Below are 20,000 nucleotides of genomic sequence, written 5' to 3'. Positions count from 1 at the left end.
ATTAGGGGTCGCCACAGCGGACAATCCGTTATGATCCGCGTACTGATTTGGCATAGGTTTTACGCCAGATGCCCTTCCTGACGCAACCCTGGTCGCCTCTTAGGAAACAGGGATAAGGATTGGGTTTCGCCATGATTCCGGGCTGCCCTACACCCTCTCATAGCGTGGCCCAGTGCAGAGCTCCCGTCATCAAGCGATCCTCCAACCCAAGCCTCCGGATTACAGGCGCACACCACTACGCCCGGTAAATTCATATATTATATATATATATATATATATATATATATATATATGTATATATATGTATATATATATATATATGTATGTATATATACATATATGTATATGTATGTATATATATATATATATATATATATATATATATATATATATATATAAATATATATGAGAGTTTTAGTAATATATAGATGGAAGGTAACCAGAACTGAATTGTGTCATCTGTGGTCATTGTGTGCATGTTATGCTGTCAAGGTGTCTTGACACATTGTTTCTCTGAGCTTTGTATATTGTCAAGTGTCATTAAGTCGTCTACTTGTCTGTGTGAATATCAACCCTCACTTAACTGACACCCTTTCCCCCTTACATAATGTTAAAAAAATCCCTTTATTTTCTGATTGTTGACGTCATGTTTTTGATTTGAAGTGCCGATTTGTCCTTGTTCTCCCCATGCTGTCTGCCTTCCCTTTCCCATTGAGTGAATATCTGGTTGGATTGGTTTTGTGGTGAAGATGAGATTGGTATTTTGGAGAGTGAGAGTGATTGTAGATTAAGTGACTGTGTTGGGATTGGGGGTGGTGGGGCTGGGGTGGTGATTGTAGATGTGGCACAGGTAGGATGGGCCTCTTAGCCTCATCCAATGTCGATGATTTTTCCTCATATTTCCTTGTATATTCTGCAAAGCCTGGTGTTGGCTTTAGTGGGGCAACTTAGCTAAATATAGCATAACAATTGTGCATTTTGTGAAGAAAACACCAAATTTGGCATACGAGTAGCCTAACATAATATGAACAAATTTGGATATTGGGCCATCTCAAATTCAGCCGCTGATGGCTGTGACAGCCATTTTCCACTGCCATCAGAAATTTTGAGATGGCCCAATATCCAAATCTGTTCATAATATGATAGGCTACTAGTGTGCCAAATTTGGTGCTTTCCTCACAAAATGAATAATTGTTATGCTAAGTTTCCCCACTACTTAGCAGTTTGGGTAGTTTGGGATCCTCGGGTCCTGAGTTCAAGCCCTGTCTTCTGCTGAATTCGCACCAAGTGGGGTTGACTCAACCTGTCATCCTTCTGAAGTTGGCGCAAATGAGCACCAGTGCACTGGTAAAGGCCCAGTCACACCTTGACGTTTTAGCCAGCAATGGCAACGTATTAAAATGTATGTAAAACGCTGGCTTTCGTTGAACTTTTGATGTTTTTTTGTTAAAGATTCAGACGTATTCATAACGAGTTGGTCGTATGCATAACATATTAGTAACGGACACAGAACGTTTCGTTGTGTTATAGCTAACTTATACCAATGAATGCTGAGCCTGTTGTCGGCCTTCCCAACCTATGCCCAACGATAGTCTAACTTATGCATAGCGCTGCACGTATCGCCGACGATCACGTGGCGTAGGTTATGAAAAGGCTGCCGCACAACGATTCAAATCATAACCGCCGCAGAAATGGAAGTGTCATCATCGCAGTCACACCTTGGCGATCTTGCCAGCGTATGCCGACCTCTGAAAAATGCGTCAAAAACGCTGGCGCACGTCGAATATGGTATGGGTAAGTTTGGTATGCGTGAATAGAACGCTAAAGTACGCTATCATACGTCGTATTAAGTGGAGTCCGTCTTGTAATTTTAAACGTGTTAAACATTTTACGACGTACTTGTCGTATGACACACGTTACGCATGCGATGGGAATAAGTTGTACGCACGATATGCGAACGTTGGCACACGTCGACAAAAGTTACTTGTAAGGTACTCATAAGTCGAAACGCTCAAGGTAATGGTTAGCGTCAGTGTTCCAGACTCCCTGTTTTTTTTTTTTGTTTTTTTGTTTTCTTCGGTATGACAGTGATGTCGACACTTCGATTTCTAGTGCGGTTATGATTTAAATCGTTGAGCGGCAGCCTTTTAATTATATTATTTTATAACTGCACTAGAAATCGAAGTGTCGACATCACCGTCATACCGAAGAAGAAGAAGAAAAAACCCCAGAGAGTCTGGAACACTGACGCTAACCATTACCTTGACGTGTTTCGACTTATGAGTACCTTACAAGTAACGTGTGTCGACGTGTGTCAACGATCGCGTAACATGGCTACAACTTATGGCCAGCGTTATGCGGAACGCGTGAGTCATACGCTGGCATAAGTCTTAACATTTCAAGCATGGACAATTTGAGGACAACCGAAAAGTACAACGTTTAAAGCCAGCGTACAACGACGTATGGCAGTGTTTTTCAGCGTGCTCTCAATGTTATCAAAACGTACCCATAACGTATTCGACGTGTACCAGCGTTTTACACAAATTTTCCAAAAATCGGCATAAGCTGGCTAAAACGCCAAGGTGTGACTGGGCCTTAATAGGGGCATTGCATCAGCGGCATAGCTGTGTGCCGAACAAATAATGCATGTGTGTGTGTGTATGTGCGTGCATGACTCATAAAACAGAATGATAGAAAGCCTGAATCTGATGCTAAAGCAGTCACTTGGCATAGAATACATTGAGTGGTTTGCCAATGTCTTTCCTTGCAGTAATCAAGCCCCGAATTTGCAACGGGTATGAGCATATATTGGTCCATTCTTGTGAAAGCCACCATGGGATCTTTAACATCCACCATCAAATGTTAGCACACACAAGACCTGGCTTAATGTCCCACCAATTAAGGACATCACAAGTCAAGCATGTGATGCACTGTGGATCAGGAATCAAACTGAGACTAAAAAGCTCAAAGTCGAGTATAATAACCTTGAGCGATCCTGTCAGCATAACCTTATCCTATACCACATCGAAATACAGCACTTAACAATAGACCCAACTAACAGCAGGCTCATAGAGTCCTTCAGAGGTGTGTGTGTGTGTGTGTGTGTGTGTGTGTGTGTGTGTGTGTGTGTGTGTGTGTGTGTGTGTGTGTGTGTGTGTGTGTGTGTGTGTGTGTGTGTGTGTGTGTGTGTGTGTGTGTGTGTGTGTGTGTGTGTGTGTGTGTGTAAGGGAAACAGTACCAGAGTCTAAAGTATTGATGAGGAATTGAGGAAGATGACAAAATGTGTTATTGCTAGTAGTGATCCAATAAGCAAACATTTGAACGTCTGGTGGTGTCGATGGTGGCAATGAACGACAAGGTGGAAGGTCGACTGAACCTCAAAACAGAACAAACACTGTCAGGATTTTTCCAGACTGTGATTCTTGCTTGAGTGATTTATTACCTCTGCCACCGAAGGTGAAGGAGGTAATGTTTTCACCCCTTTCTATCTGTTTGTTTGGTTGTTTGTTTGTGTGCAAGATATCTCAAAAAGTTGTTTACAGATTCAGATGAAACTTGGTGGACAGGTTGGGTGTGTGACAAGGACGAATTGGTTCGATTTTGACAAAGATCTGGATCCGGATCCAATACGAGAATTTATTGAAGCGATTCTTCACCATTGAGAATTGAAGCCAAAAACGATGTACAGCACGATATCTCAAACAGTTATGGACGGATTCAGACGAAACTTGGTGGATGAGTTGGATCGGTGATAAGAACAAGCTGATTATATTTTGGTTAAGGTACGCATACAGATCCGGCTCATCAGTGGGATACAAAATGTAAACTGTTCAGCTTGGTGGAGGTATGCGCTCTACCTAGTGCCATTCTCGTTATCTATCGGAATTTTGTCTTAATGTCCATATTTTTCCTGCACAGACTGAGTAAAGCTAAGTTCTCTTTATGAATATGTCTGGCATTGGTTGGAAGAGATTTTAATCTGTGTCTGTCTGTATAACATTGGTAGCTTGTCTGTATAACATTGGTAGCTTGTCTGTATAACATTGGTGGCTTGTCTGTATAACACTGGTAGCTTGTAGAAGTTGACATTGGTTTGTGGAAGCAATCATTCCAGTGTTATAAATTTGCATGATTATTGTAATGTTGATACTTCTTTTTTTGTATACAGTGTCAAGGCTCGTATGAGAGCGAACACACATAACATACAACAAGGGGAGAAGGAGACAAGAGAGGTGGCAGAGGGAAGGCCAAAACATTGGGAAACAGAGAAATGAGGAGATCTGTGGAAGGGAGAAGGATGGGGTAGAGTACACAGGGTAAACCAGATGGACACTGCAGGGACTTTCAGGTCCTTACACTCCAAGAACTTTCAGAAAGGAAAGCAGGGAATTTGAAGGAGATGGGTTTGGGATGGATTAGCAGGGGTAGAAAAGATTGTGGTTTTGGATGTGGGAAGATAAGAGATGGTGGTGAACAGCTGTTTTGAAAACCTAGAGGGAAGAGTGCGATTGTAGAAGATGTGGGAGTTTGTTTCAAAGGTGGGAGAAATAGGAATGAAAGAGTGAAGTTGAGCAGCGATTCTTGATTTTGTTAATTTTACCAGAAGGGGGTTGCTGGCAGACCTTTAGCACCCTGTGGAAATATGGGGGTGGGGGAGGGGGAATATCTCATGACAGAGCAGGGGGGGCAAGGCCGGCGAGCAGACGGTGGAAGACAGAACGACCACCAACCTGCCTGCGGTGAGAGAGTGAGAGACCCAAAGACTCAGCCTCATCGCGGGAGATACCAATGACCCTAAATGCCTTGGTTTCCACAGCGTGAAGCTGAGAAAGGTGAGAGGTGAGAGCACCAGTCCAGAGAGGAGAGCAGTACTCCATCAGGCTGTTTATGAAAGCTTTGTATGTGGTCAGGAGCTCAGGTGTGTCAAGGAAGGACCATGTACAAGAAAGGATGCCCATAGTCGGCGACTTGCTTTGGAGGCTAGCTTGGAAATGTGGCTTTCTCAGGAAAGATCGTGGCAAATAGTAAGACCCAGAAGCTTGAATGAAAGGACTTCTTCAAGAGGATTATTGAGAAAGTAGATGGCTGGTGGGGGGGGGGGGTTCCAGACAGTCCTTTTGGAGAGACAGTGAAGAGGTGAAGCAAAGTTGTTTCAGGACAACTGCCTCATCACAAACTTCAGTGTATCATGGGTGGGAGGAAGGGTAGGACAACTGAAGGTGAGATGAGATAAATCTATGTATGAGAGAGAGCAAGTTTCTTTGAAAGAATTCCCAGGACGAGTTGATGTCGGAGGACATAGAGGTGGGAGACCAGTCGAGAAATGTGATGGCTGCTTGAAGTCCCTGCCAGTCAGCCTGAGTGAAATGCCAGACTCGACAGCGCTGAGGTGGTTCTCAAATAACACAACCAGAGAGATGTCTACTTTGACAAGCATGCCTTCAGATGAACCAATTGGAGCGGAGAAAGAACAGCAAATATTTTCAGCGAAACTGGTCAAAATCAGACGCAGAAGAGATGGAGTGCCGATGGTTGAGATCCTCATCGGGAAGTTGACAGATTGTGTCAGTCCCAATGAGTCATAGAAGTCTTTTGCTGAAGTGCCATGGCAGGTGAGAGAGATATCCACACCCAGCCAACTGGCATAATGACAGTTGAAGTCACCACATATGAGGAAGAGGGAGTTGGGATGAGAAGATAGAAGTTAATCCATGTTTTCAGAGAGCGAGATGTAATTGGAGTCATCACTGTTTGGTGTACGGTAGAACACACAAAAAACATGTGATGGGAGGGAAGGGGAAGCCATAGTCAGAGGTATTCCTGGGGGTGTGGGGGAGAGAGGGCAGCGCATGGTGAGTGAGGAATAGAGTCTTTGATGAAGAGAGCAACTCTGCTGCCAGGACAAGGCTCAGGTCTGTTATACAGGAGGGAGTAACCAGGGAGAGATATTTGAGAGTCAGAGATGTCTTGAAGGAGGAAAGTTTCTGTTAAGCAGATTATGTCTAGTTTGTCAGTGGCAACTTGTATGGAAAGACCTGTCAGGTTTGAGCGAAGGCCCCGGATGTTTGAGGTACACACTCTTGAGGAAGAAGGAGGGGAGGAGGTTTTGAATGCAGGGAAGGGGAGGGGAGGGGGAGGGTATGATGAGGGAGGAAGGGGGTGGTAAGAAGAGTTGTTGAAAGAGTGTAGGGGATTGCAGAAGAGCTTGGGGAGAGGGCCGGATGAGGAGGAGAAAAGGCTCGGTGGTGATGGGTTGAGATACGGTTCAGGTCAGGTATGGGAGCATGCAGCAGAGCAGCGTGTCGCTGCGTCCACTTTCCTCCGGTACTCCAGGTGCCTCCGTCTGGCAGATACCTGGCCCATCCCCATCTCCTTGAGATGCTGATTAGCCTGCTGCAACCACAGGTCATGTGGTTGGCCCATTGGCTTCCTCCACTCATGAGGCTCCCTCACTGAGAGAATCTGGTGAGCAGGATCAGCATTCGAAAAATGAGCCACATGTCCATACAGCTGCAGCTGACGCTCACAGATTATGCAGGTAACAAATCTCATTTGAGTCTCTCTCAGCAACCGCTCGTTGGACACAAAGTCTGGCCAGCGATAGCCAAGGATTCTCCAAAGAGACCTGGTACCAAAGGAATTAAGTCTCCATCTCAGATCCCTGGTTAGAATTCAAGTCTCACATCCATATAGCAAGACTGGAAGCACCAAGGACCTGAAGACTTGGACTTTCATCCTCCCACACAGGTACCGACAGTGCCACACCCCATGATCCAGTGAATCCATGACTCTCCAGGCCCGACCCAGACGTATGTTGACCTCTGGCTCACAGCCAGCAGAGACATGAATATCACTGCCAAGGTCAGTGAATCTCTCCGTGATACAGTGGGGAGTAATAGATACAGTGGGAAGTAATAAGAGAGGGGACAGAGTGGCGTTGAATATTGGAGGAGGTAGAATGATGAGATGGAAGAGTGAAGGTGGGGAAGGAGGCAGATTTGTGGATGTGAGGGGGGAAACTTTGTGAAAGGGGAGTGATGGGGAAGGTTTTGAGAAAGGTCAGAGGGAAGCGTGGAGGGGGAAGATTGTGAAGATTGCTTTGAGAGGGAGGGGAGACAATGAGAGCAGGCATGGCCAAGGTGCAGGAGGGCAATGGGAGAGGTGGGGAGAGGGGAAGGATGAGTCTTGGTAGAGGTATGGTGAAGAAGGGAGCAGGCAGGGGAAGGTACAAGATTTGAGGGGTTGGGAAGAAGGGGAGGTGTGCTGAGAGGAAGGAAGGAGCATGTTTGTGGTGATGAGTGTACTGATTGAGAGAGTGAGATATCTGTTCGGTTGGAATGGAGCCCAACGATGATAGAATACCGCACACTTTGGGACAACAAGGGAGGAGCTGATACACAAGCAGAAAACAGTGAAGATGTGCCAAGAGCGGAGGCAAGATGATGGGCAAGATGGGAGGGGGAAGGAGAGGGGATAACAGGTGAGGGGTTAGGAGGAAGTAGATTTATGTAGATGGGGTGAATTGGCACTAAAGTTGGAAAAAAGGACGATTGCTGGAACACGAACATGCATTGCAAATTGGGATTTTTAAAACATCAACACGATCGTGCACACAAATAGGAAGAAGGGTCGGCCTTAAGGAAACCCAATATGAAAAGACAATGAAAACTCAACAATGAGCACAACTTTTAACACAAGACCGAACTGAAAACACGCAGTAAACACAGAGATAACAAAATGACAGAAAAAAACGCGACAAAAACGACCGGAAAACTTATCTTTGAGAAAATTGGCAGAGACCCTGAAGAGGAACCACCACCATCGCTCAAGAACCGGAACCACCACCATTGCTCTGGAATGACTATCGTATATGCATGAGTTGTTCAATAATTTAATTTTTTTATATTTGTTCTACTGTAGCTCGTTCCTTGTTCTGTAAATATAGACAGGTATGGTGATAGACCTACAGAAAGTAAATTAGTTATCACAATCACAAGTGTTCAGCGTGATACTTTGAATGGATCGAAGCAAGAAGGTCTTTATTTTTCCCAAAGAGAGTCAATTGCATCTCGGGAATCATGTGAAACCCTCAGCTCTCAATGCAAGCAATCACGGTGCGATATCATATCCCGATGTTAATTGATTTCACCAATTGGGGATTGACAGGAAGTCATCATATCAAGCCTAGGATGAGAGAAACAGCATTTGCAAGAGGGTGGCACCCTTTGTAAATGCACGTGTATTTGCAAACATGGGCAGAAGATATGTGGTCATGCAGTAAAGTGGCAACTGTTGCATGATTTAAGGATGCACAACCTCTGTATGATATGCTAGGGAAACTAGTATATGCTCATATGACAATGCATTTACTGCAATAGCTCACCAGCAAACAGAACAATATTGCTCAAATTGTAGCATCCAGCATCTCAAATAAGTGAGCTAAATTTCTCCTTGTTCTTTTGCACACACACGTAGCTCCATAAACTGTCTCTGTCTCTTTCTGTCTCTGTCATTCCCTTGTTCTCTCTCAATGTTTATTTCAACACTCTACACTGATTTGTCCAACCAACAGTCATGTCACCATGTATGATCTGTTGCCCCAAACACACTATATTTCCAGAACTTTCTGGCCCAATCAGTCATTGTGCATCATTTCATCATTGACCCAGTGAATGGGATTAATCTCTTTGCCCATTAGGGAATGGTCTAAAAGGGAATGGGGAGGGGGAGGAGAGGAGGGATTTGCAAAGTAACCTAATTCTTACTGCATCCTCGACAACTGTGATTACAATGGACACTAATTGCTGTTGGGTAAGCTACATCTCCCTTTTGCCCAAATTCCTACTTTCACCAGTTCAGCCTCACCATCTTTGTCTGTTGGATCCAAAGTAAACTTATGCTAACTTCACCTTAACACTAAACTACGCAAATATATTATATTGTTTCACCGATATAACTTTTAGCCTTTTTACATCCAAATAAATAAAAACAACAATGTATCCTTAACCAATTTCTGAAAAAAACACAACAAACAAATAATGAAAGTTAAATATAATTCCTTGTTTGTAATCCATCCATTGGGCCCATCTTCTGTCTAGAGCGTTGGTGTTGCCTCAGCAGTCTCCTGGGCTATTGGGCACAATCCTGGGCAGGTCACCACTCCAACGCAGTATACCAGCAAGCTGGTACTCATTTTGCCAACCTCAGAAGGATGACAGGCAGAGTCAACCCATCTGGTATTAATTCAACAGCTAAGCAGGATTTGAACTCAGGATCCGAGGATCCCAAACCCACCACCCTAACCATTAAGCCAACACCAGGCATTTTTGTAATGCTATCCTGATTTGTCCATTTTTCATTCAATGAACCGTAATTCAGAGAGAAAATTCCAAAAGTGACTCAGATACCAACATCTATGGCTTATCGATATTGTTCCCATGACATTTTAGAATTGCTTTTGTTAAAACTTTGCAGATGTTTTAAAAAAAATGATCAAAACATGTAAAGATCCATGAAATATATATCTGCTACTTAAATCTCTCTTCATGAGGAATGAGTATCTTCTTTTCATTCATTGTACTTAATGGAGAGATTGGCTGAGGTGGGCTGGCCATTTGGTGCAGATGGGGGAAGAGAGAATGGCCAAGAGAATAGATAGGTTGAAGGAGCAAGGTCGGAGGAAAAGAGGTAGACCACGCTTGAGATGGGGGGGATTGTGTTCGGAGGGATATCCATAAGGTATAGGTGGTCGGAGAGTGGAGAGAGTTGGCTGAGGACAGAGGGAAGTGGAGGAGTATCATGGCCGAGGCAGGGCAGAAGCTTGGTGCCATTGGACCTCATCCCTCATCAAGGGAAGAGGAGGCGAAGAAAAATAATGCTCTTCTTAAGGACGGCAAATATCTGATCAAATAATGATCACATATACAGGTCACCATTTCATATGATTTCATCTCATGTGCAGAGGATGTATAGTGACCCCTTTTAATATGCTGCACAATTGCAGTGGTCATTATCGAAACAAGGCTGCCATCTGTGTAATTCCTTTAGAACTGAAAATCGATCTCCACCAATCTTTATAGATCACACATATTTACATGAGCTCTTTAATCAACACCCTGAGCGATGCTCCAACCACGCTTCGAGTTTTGTTGGAACTTTCACTAATGACATATACAGGTAGGAGCCACAACTTTACCTTCTAGAGAGTTCTTTCACAAAATAATTCTTGTTTGACAGATGTGGAGTTGAGTCTTTTTATTTCTTGTGTGTTTGGAAACCCGGCAATGACATCACCCTGCCTTACAGGTTCTCTCTCATGCCAACTTATTTTTTGTTTTCATTTTGTTCCCTTTCATCGCCTGTTCTTGGGATATGTTTTTTTTTTTTTTTAAAGATTCAAAAATGATTCCGTTGAGTTGCTGGTTTAAAGAATTGAGTCAAGTTGCATCTTCAGGTTTTTAATCTTGAGTTGTTAAATATTTGACTCAAGTCTTACTTACTCAAGACTGAGTTGCTAACTTCAGTGCTACAGGCTTGTTGTTTGCTGACAATCCTAATCTAGCGGGCGAGATGTTAATTATCACCTTCAGGCAGGCTTCTCGTCATGTCTGAAGCTCAGGATGGTGATGTGCGATCGAGATTGATTCCCACGACAATAGCACATTGAGGAGGAAAATCCGTCAACAGTCCTTGAACTGTGTCAAACATGTCATAGTTGTCAGCATCAAGATGACTTGAATGTATTGATCTCTGCAGCTGATCGACCATTGCACAGATGAAATCCATCATTTTCATTATTGTCCATGAAGACAGTTTTGATTGAGAAGCTTTCTTTCTTGCAGCTAATGCGCTGATGGTAAGCATCTAATAAAAATTTTTTTTAAAAATGCTTCAGTGCTGTGGGTCTCTGAAAGTGTTCAAGTAACGATGAAGTTATGATTAGGTGTTTGGTACACATTTCGTGGTTAGACATTATATCATGCTAAAGAGTTGACTCAGTTTTATCTCGATTACGCCAAAAGGGAAGAACTTGATAGACTCTTCGAACGGAACGCATCATACGTAGTTCATGTCTTCACAGCAGTACACAAATCATTTTTAAATATTTAGCTTGTGAGTGTGTACTAATGTCACAAATGTTCCTCAAAACAGCAGCCATAATGGTAAAAATCCACCCGAGGTAAAGAAAACATGCTCCTGCCACTCGACCTATCCAAGCCACCCGACAGGTTGTTACATGCTCGTGAGGAATAACGAAATCTGTTCAGACAAGTACGAGCAGAAAAGGTCCTCGTATTGATTTAGGGTGTTTGCTTGAGGAAATACACTCGGCTATCTATATCTTGAAAATTATTGTATTTGTGTTCCAATCAGGCGTTTTATGCAAAAGCGTTAAGTCGGAATTAAAATATGTACAATCCTAAAACAACACGGACATTCGAGAATCTCCTCCTTTTGGATACAAAATCCAGGCTTGTGGAAGAGCGGAGTGACAGAGACCGCAAAAGCAAAAAGCTCTGACAGAGGAGCAGTGGCACAACAGGTGAATGCAACAAGGAATGGAATGGGAGAACAGGAAAGGGAGAGTGAAGCAAACATAGTGATCTACTTAGTAAGAGGGGTGGGGTTGGGGTGGGTTAATGAGACTAGAAGGATCACTGCTAGGAATGGAACTTGAAACCTTGGAGATGGAACGGTTGAAATGAAGTGACTCGAGAAGGTGGTAACGCAAACTTGAGAAAATAAATAAATAAAACGGAATGTGAGAATCAGTGTACCATACATGTGGAGGAAACGTGAAGAGGTGAGAATGAGAAAGGATGGGTAAATTTTTTTTAAAATTTAATTGTGTAGGTGGGTAGGTGAGTGAAGGCAACATAGAAGAGGGGGTGCAAGGGAAGGAGATTACAAGAGAGGAGAAAGAGAGTTTAATGCAAAAGCCGATATGAACTTGAGCATGCAGCCTAAACAAACACACAAATTCAATGTAAACCCAACAAATATGCATGGGAAGACACAAGAACAGGTGGATGAAATGGTAAACACAGCAAGCGACAAACAAGTTTGACGATGGATATATGAAATGATATCTTGTGCTTTTGACGTAGTTCACTTTGAGCAGAACGAGGCACGCCCGCACAGAAAGGAAGCCTGAAATGCTCTAAGATTGTTTTTGCCATTTTATCAGAGGCTGATTAAGAAATTACATAATACAAAATGTGAATAAATGATACATAAGGGTGCTCACAATCATACACATGGTGGCAAAAAAAATTCAGACGATTCATTCAACTGTGTCTCTGTTGCTTCAATAACTTACTCATCATCGGCGAATTAGTGGTCACGTAGGTGTAACTTCAACTGTTGAAACATATATTAGTCACTGGACACCTGCTCTGAGCCGTGGGGGTGTTACAGCTGCTCGAAGCCACAGTCATGAACGAAGCAACTTTGTGCACTGGGGTGTTTTTTTATGGAAATCGCCCCAAATAGGGCATAAAGCCACTCTAAGTAAGGGGCTAAGGGAAGGTTAGATGAAGATGAGGATGAGGAAAAAAAATGAAAGAAAGAGAAAAATAACAAATAAACATCGAACACACAGGAAGTAGCAGAAGTCAGGTGAAATGTGATGTAACCTCAAAAATGTAAGAAGTAGGAATTGACATTCTTCTCAAAGCTGGGTAGATCGTTCAATAATGGCAATCACATTACAGGTAGTGAATTGCAAAGCGAGACAGCACTAAGGCTAAAACTAGCCTTTCGTTCTGCTGTTTGGATCAGGACTGTTGTCATAAAGGAGAAGCACGCCTTTGGTCAATATCCCTCAGCGATTGTCCTTAATCGCCTGCCATATTTTATACATGAGGCTGACGGAGTCTTGCATTTGATTGTTGTTTCTTGAGAAATATAATCAACTAGTAGGATTCCATTGGAATAGCAGAAAATCGAGGTCATGAACATGCTGGATGAGGGTTGGGTAGAAAAACCTTTCAGTGGTGTTAATCCCTGATGCGTCCACTGCACGGATACCAATATGCTTTCAGGGTCCATTGGTTGATGCTGCAATTCATCAACAGTTACCGTATGACAGTTGCGATGCTGGGGTCTGCATTAAAAAGAGTTGAGGAACCTCGTAACATGATATCAGACTTTGCTGTTGAGTGTGAGGGCTGAGGTCTGGGGAACCCATCTTACTGAAACCTTAGACATGCCTAAGTGTTTAGGGATGATGATGGAAGTGCTGCCCTGAAAGATTCTAACATTAGTGCATATTTCAAGGACTTTAACATGTTGATTCTCTGATTAATGTCTCAACCTGAGCAGGATTTCCAAGGTCGGTTGCATCTGCCAGCATCTTTATCTGGGGTCATCTTCAAGGGACTTCTTGCAATGCATTTGGCTACTGTAGAATATGAGTGTGCACCAACACCTGCATGCATGGCCACCATGTGTTCCTGAATTGGACCTGACACTTTCTTTGCATTAAAATTTGACAACACCTGGACACTCAATTTTAGAAGACAACTAAATGTATGATGTAGCAAACTTCTGCATTACACTCTGAAAAAAAAACAAACACGCCATATTCAAGAAACTAATGGCATGCTTCAAGCAAACATGTATGGTTATTTTGTGCAAAAATGCTCTACGGTGCCAATGAATATCCATCGCACAGAAATATTTTTAGACCACCTCTCATGGTTTTACTGTATTTGGTCATTTGGTTTCCACATTATATTTCCAGCTTTGTGGTTGGAAAGGAGGAGGAGGAGGATGAGGAGATTGGGACCATACTCTGTGCAGAACTTTGGTGCTGCCTAAGCAGTCTCCTTGGCTATCGGGCACAATCCTGGACGGGTCGCCACTCCGACACAGAATACCAGCAAGCTGGCACTCATTTTGCCGACCTCCGAAGGATGACAGGCAGAGTTCGCCCCACCTGGTATGAATACAACGGCTGAGTGGGATTTGAACTCAGGACCCTAGGATCCAAAGCTCACCACCCGAACCATTAAGCCAACATCAGGCATGGTAGGAAAGAATGAGTACAAAATGGGCCTCGAGTTAGTTTTTTTGTTATTAATACAACTATTTAATTATTAATATTTTTCATTGGTCAAATGCTTACGATGGAAGTTCAAGTATCCACTGAACTATCAGCTCGAAGTAGTGTGAATTAGGTCCTGTGGTCAATCTTAAAGAGGCAAAGGAGAGGTGAGGAATTTGGTCATGGCAATGACCCAAAAGGAATAATCATAAGCATTCCATATGGATTCTCAGCGATAAGAAACTGCAAGTATAAAATTGCGGTCAACTTAAGACCCTTGAAATATGGTTCAGTGGAAGTCCCAAAACCTTTCTTGTCAGTTGTTTGAGGACAATAGTGGCATTTATGTGAGAAAATAAACCCAGTAATGCCCATCTCTCTGGGACAGATTTTCTGAGCATCCCTGGGAATTGAATCCACATCAGTAAGAGAAACACAACAAAGCATTAATCATTCCACCACCAGGATGTTCTGAAGTATGGATTTCCACTGGAAATATTTTTCTTGCAAAGCAACACAATGGAAGAACATAGCCATGTTTAATTTCCGAAGGATTTTCATTTAATTCCCAGACTCAGTAAATCGACAAGGTGGAGCACATGACTTCTCCTGTTCATCCATAATAATATCAGTGAAACGATCTCATATATGCCTGGTGTTGGCTTAATGGTTAGGGTGGTGGTTTTGGGATCCTAGGATCCTGAGTTCAAATCCCACTCGGCTGTTGAATTAAGAACAGGTGGGGATGACTCTGCCTGTCATCCTTCCGAAGTCGGCAAAATGAGTGCCAGCTTGCTGGTATCCTGTGTCGGCGTGGCGACCTGTCCAGGATTGTGCCCAATCACCAAGAAGACTGCTTAGGCAGCACCAACGCTCTGCACAAAGTGTCGTCCCAATGTATGGATGGATATCATGTCATTATATTCATGGCCGTTAAGTAATTCTTACAAGGAACTGGGTCATAGTTTGACATTAAGAACCCACAGCAAACATATGTGATGACCAGCTTTAACAGCATATCTGCTCAATAACCCTCCTTACAGTACTATATTGAGGGTTTTGTGAAACGTAAATATATGTGGATTGTGAACTGAAGAACGAGACCAAAAGCAACTGTTCGACCACACTGCCATGAAAGCAAAAAAGGAATTCTGGAAAAAAAATAAACTGAAAAAGCCAGGATTGAAGTGGAAGGCTTTCCACTGTCATGTGCAGTCAGTGGGACTTCACTGTGTTCGACACTAGATATAGGAAACACCTTTTGGTCTGGTCACTATATGTCGAGAGCTAGGACTCAGCCAAAGCACACCGACAGTGATTCCAGGAAATGCATTGTCTGTAGGAATGCTGTTTGGACAGAAATTATTCCTGGACAAGGTGGCTGAGCGAGTGTGATTAAATATTTGAATCTCCACGGAAATGGTGGGGACTTGCGAAATTTGAAATATGAGGAACCCATCATTTAAGGTGTAATTTACGAAAAGCCTTTAACACTTACTCTCCTCTTAATCTCAAGCTGACCACAAGGCCTACGCAATCACATGATACTCCATGTGTCTGAAGCAATATGAGAGCAAAATGACCACACCCTTCTCCAAGTTTTGTGATGGCCCTTTTAAGGCCACTCTATCACCCTCACAAGTGAAGATTCACCAATTTCAGGATGGTATAAGACCCATCAAAGCATTTTTGGTTTCAGCACATCAGGAAGTGTGAGCATTGATTAACTCAATAAGATAAGACAATTGGGGGAGAAATCTGCAAAAGGTATTTCATATTTCATGTGTGTAGTCCAACATGAGCAAATTCTCAGAATACATTAATGTACATTCAGTTCAGCATTGTGACCACACTTTGTCCTCAGGGAAAGGACTGCCTGTGCCAAAACCTCTTTAAGGCCTCTCTTGGCCCACGCAACAGTGTACCCATTTCCTGTGTTCGTTTTCCCAACTACAACTTCTATAAACTGTGTATTAGTATTTGAGCTGCTAATCTTTCCTCCCTTCATATTTTTTTATTCAATTTTCTCATTTGTTGTCAAAAGCTCAATTGTGGTTCTTTCTGGAGATTACATTTTATGGAGCATTTCCATCCCAAGTCATCCCCATTCTCCTACTTGCAATTTTTTCTCCATCCATTAACCCAAACCTAACCCAACCCTCTTACGTTCAGGTTGGTGTGTCTCTTCCTCACCTCTCTCCCCCCCCCTTTCCTATTCCTTTATTCCCATGCTTATATGTTCAACTGTGTCCCCATTGCTCCACTGTTGGTAAGTATTGTCGTACCCATTACCAACTTTTGATGCACTATCACCTCACTCTTCTATGAACCTAGATCTTCTTCTTCTTCTTTCGTCTGCTCCCGTTAGGGGTCGCCACAGTGGATCATCCGTTATGATCCGCATAGTGATTTGGCACATGTTTTACGCCGGATGTCCTTCTTGACGCAACCCTGGTCGCCTCTTACGACACAGGGATATGGTACACCTATTTTAACCAGGGTATACACCGGCCCAGTATACTGGTACTCATTTCACCGACCTCGGAAGGATGACAGGCTGAGTCAACCCCCTGGTGTATTAACTCAGAGGCCCAACGGGGCTTGAACTCAGGACCTTTTGGATCCCAAGTTGCTGCCCTAACCATTGTGCCAACACCAGGCTATAACACCAGGTTACATGAACCTTGATCTTGTATAAAAATAAATATAATTACAAAAAATAATTAAATTATCGTGTTCTAAAATTGATTTTCCACTTCTATTTCATAAGCAAAATTTCAAATCCTTTTTCAGATTTGATTCGTTCATATTTATTACGTTTGTAACCTTTTTAATGAATTTATACCCAAGAGCAATCAAAGGAAAAAAGAATGTTTCTTTTCTCCATTCTCGATGTGACAATTAGACATCTCCACTGTTAATGAATATTGGCTATGCTACCTTTCCTTTGGAAAACTTTTTTTAATCAAAACAAATGTCACTTTAAAAACAACCGTGCATTTTTAGATGCAAAATTTAATATTGAAGATTCAGAACAATTTTTTTGCAGCATTTTTTTCATAAAAATACAAATCGTTTTTAAAATCTTCACATGGCAGGTTGCATTGTGTTGAACTTAAGGGGTCAATAGAGACCACTCGAAAGATGTTCCACAGTAGCAAAAGTAACACACCCAGAATGGTGAGAGTTAACCCACTCTGAGTCTGGGAGGTCAGTCATTCAAACCCTGTCCAGATCATACCAAGGACTAAAATAAATGGAACTTGACGCTCAACATAGAGAATGAATAAACAACTTTGGTAAGGTAATGGCAAACTACCCAGCAATTAAAGTAGTGCTCTATCTGTTACTTTCTTGCTCCATTGTTAAGGTGTAGGACCTCACTCTCTGTTAATCGGCTCTTCCACGAGCCCCAAACAATCCTTATGAAAAACAAAATCCAGCATCAACGTTTGTGACGAAAGTCTTATTTAAGCCCATGCACTCTGACAATGGTCTCACATCATTATTTACCTGTATTTTCAGTTTGCACAGGAATGAGGCAATCACCAACACTGTTAGGCTGTGTACGTGCAAACAGATATTGCGATTTGTTTCAGATAACTTCACAACCATTTTATTAATGTAGAATCATCGATGTAATGTTTGGAAATTAGAGCACGAAGCATCATCTAATGCTGCCAGAACCCACTTTGGTATACCGGACAGGGACAGGTATACGTACTCCGGTACCGAGAAATAAGTATTATAAAGTTTAAAAAAAATAAAAGAGTAAAATCTATAAACAATTGCACTCGCCCAGACATGATAAACCAGGGCTCATGGATCATGCAGGATGCCCGCAGTGTTTGCACAGCCGAAGGCTTCGGGCGAGGCTGGACAAGCGTGGAATGGGGTCGCTCATGCCATGTTCCCAAAAGAGTTTTGGCATCACAAGCAAGACATTCCAGCCACTCTTCCAAACCGCAATAGCTTCCAGCACCAGAGGAAGACTTCAAAAAAACACTCTGAGGAGAAGAGCATGCTTCCCGGTGAAAATTCCACAAAATTTTAAGGTTTAGAACCTTTTGACATGATGAGTTTGTCGTTGCTTTTCCTTATTTTTGAGAGGAAACTCTCACAAACATTTATCATCCATAAAGATCATGGTTCTTGAACGTACCTTCTGCACCTCTTTTGGGAAGTTTCTGCTTTTCTTTTCTTAACGTTCCCTTCCAAACACTCTACACAACGGAGAGGGATGCCACAGCGACCACCTGCCCAATGTTGTTGCTCGACTCCTCTACCGCCTGCCCCACCCGCTCTTTTCATGTGCACCCTTTGGGCGGTGCCTTCCTCTGGCTCTCGCCCAAGCACAGAGTCTCTCTTTCTGTCCCTCTCCCTCGCTTCCATTTTCCTTCTCCAAGTTACACAAATCCACTTCCCCCAATCCTCGAGGGTTAGCCTTCTTTCACTACAATTCCATTAAAAGCACACAAGTTGGAAATAAAAATATGAATTCCGCAAACTTCTGCAATATGAACGGTTTGGAACGAAAACTATGAAAGGTTTGGTAAACGTTTTGTATGTATATGAACATATATATATATATATATATATATATATATATATATATATATATATATATATATATATATACATATACATATATATATATATATATTTATATATATATATATGTATATATATATATATATATATATATATATATATATATATATATATATATATATATACACATATACATATATATGCATATATGTTTTTTTTCATATATGCATTTTTGTCAGGTCAGGTTCGATCTGTGACCTGCTACAGGTACCATGTAAACCTGTACTAACCTGTTCCATGGTCGGGTTGTCGGCGACTAAACCGTCTCCCCCACCAGGTTTTCTGGTGAGGAGGGTGTTTGGATATGGACACCCAGCAGGATTAAAAACAAAACCTGTCAAAGGGCGGAGGAGCTCCTTGTGAGCCAACGGCCATCCATATCTAGTGCCCAACTGTGTCTGCGGACGTCCTCCTGCAGTTGGGTCACTTCTTATTAGGAGGTTGGTGAGAGGATTTGCACTCCTGCCACCGTAAAACCCTTCATTCCGCAAAACGCAAAAACGCAAAAAAAATCTGAAAACCCACTCCGTGGGAGTACCTCCTGTGCAGCTTCCCTTCGCAGGGCAGCTCACCGGATGACGGGATTGGGGCAAGTTTGCCCGGGACCCCCAATCTTTGATAGGAGGGAAAGCACGGGGTAACATCCCTGGGTCAGATTGCGGGAGAGTGTGTCGGAGTGGTGCTGAGGTGTCGTCCACCAGACGGCGGTCTCCTTGGGTTAACCTGAGGCGGTCCCTTCGGGTGGGTGCCTGGAATGTCCTATTCCTAAGAGAGGATGATCACCTGTCTCTGTTATCATCTGAGCTCAAGCGTTTGGACATCGGGATTGCAGCTCTCTCTGAGGTTCGGAGACCGGATTGCGGCGAGATAATGGTGGGTGGTTACACCTACTATTGGTCTGGTCGCTCTGATGGTTACCATACCCAAGGAGTTGCTGTAGCTGTGTCCAATAAGCTGACCCCAATGATAATTGAGGTAACACCGGTCAATGAGCGTATTATGAGATTAAGGATTCGTCACTCCTTAGGAGTCATTTCCCTGGTCTCTGTTTATGCTCCGACTGAGGCGAGTGATCTCACAGTGAAGGATGCATTCTACGCCACACTCGAGTCTGTGGTTGATCAGTGCCCCAGACGAGATACACTTCTAGTCTTGGGGGATTTCAATGCATCGACTGGAACTGATAGGGACGGTTATGAGGTGTGTGTTGGTCCCCATGGGTCAGGAACTATGAACCAGAATAGCACTAAGTTCCTTGACTTTGCAAGAAGTCATGGACTTAGGGTGGCTGGTTCATGGTTTCAGCGCCCACAAGCTCATCGCTGGACTTGGTATTCCAACA

At 42.9% G+C, this 20,000-nt stretch overlaps 1 protein-coding gene across 1 annotated transcript in view; it reads right to left on the bottom strand.

Annotated features, from left to right (window-relative positions):
* Nucleotides 1–18,332, bottom strand: part of LOC147032199 (neuroblast differentiation-associated protein AHNAK-like) — a 124,692-nt gene extending 106,360 nt beyond the window's left edge. The window contains exon 1 of the mRNA XM_085869582.1: nucleotides 18,210–18,332. The gene's annotated coding sequence lies outside the window, so the exon portion shown is untranslated. The remainder of the gene's footprint in view (nucleotides 1–18,209) is intronic.
* Between the last annotated feature and the right edge of the window lie 1,668 nt (nucleotides 18,333–20,000).

Source organism: Eptatretus burgeri, chromosome 2 (genome assembly GCF_056783735.1).
Source record: "Eptatretus burgeri isolate ZD-2024b chromosome 2, Ebu_testis_v1, whole genome shotgun sequence".
NCBI classification, from domain to species: domain Eukaryota; kingdom Metazoa; phylum Chordata; class Myxini; order Myxiniformes; family Myxinidae; genus Eptatretus; species Eptatretus burgeri.
Note: the sequence above shows the minus strand (reverse complement) of the source record. Positions and strands in the feature narration are given on the sequence as shown.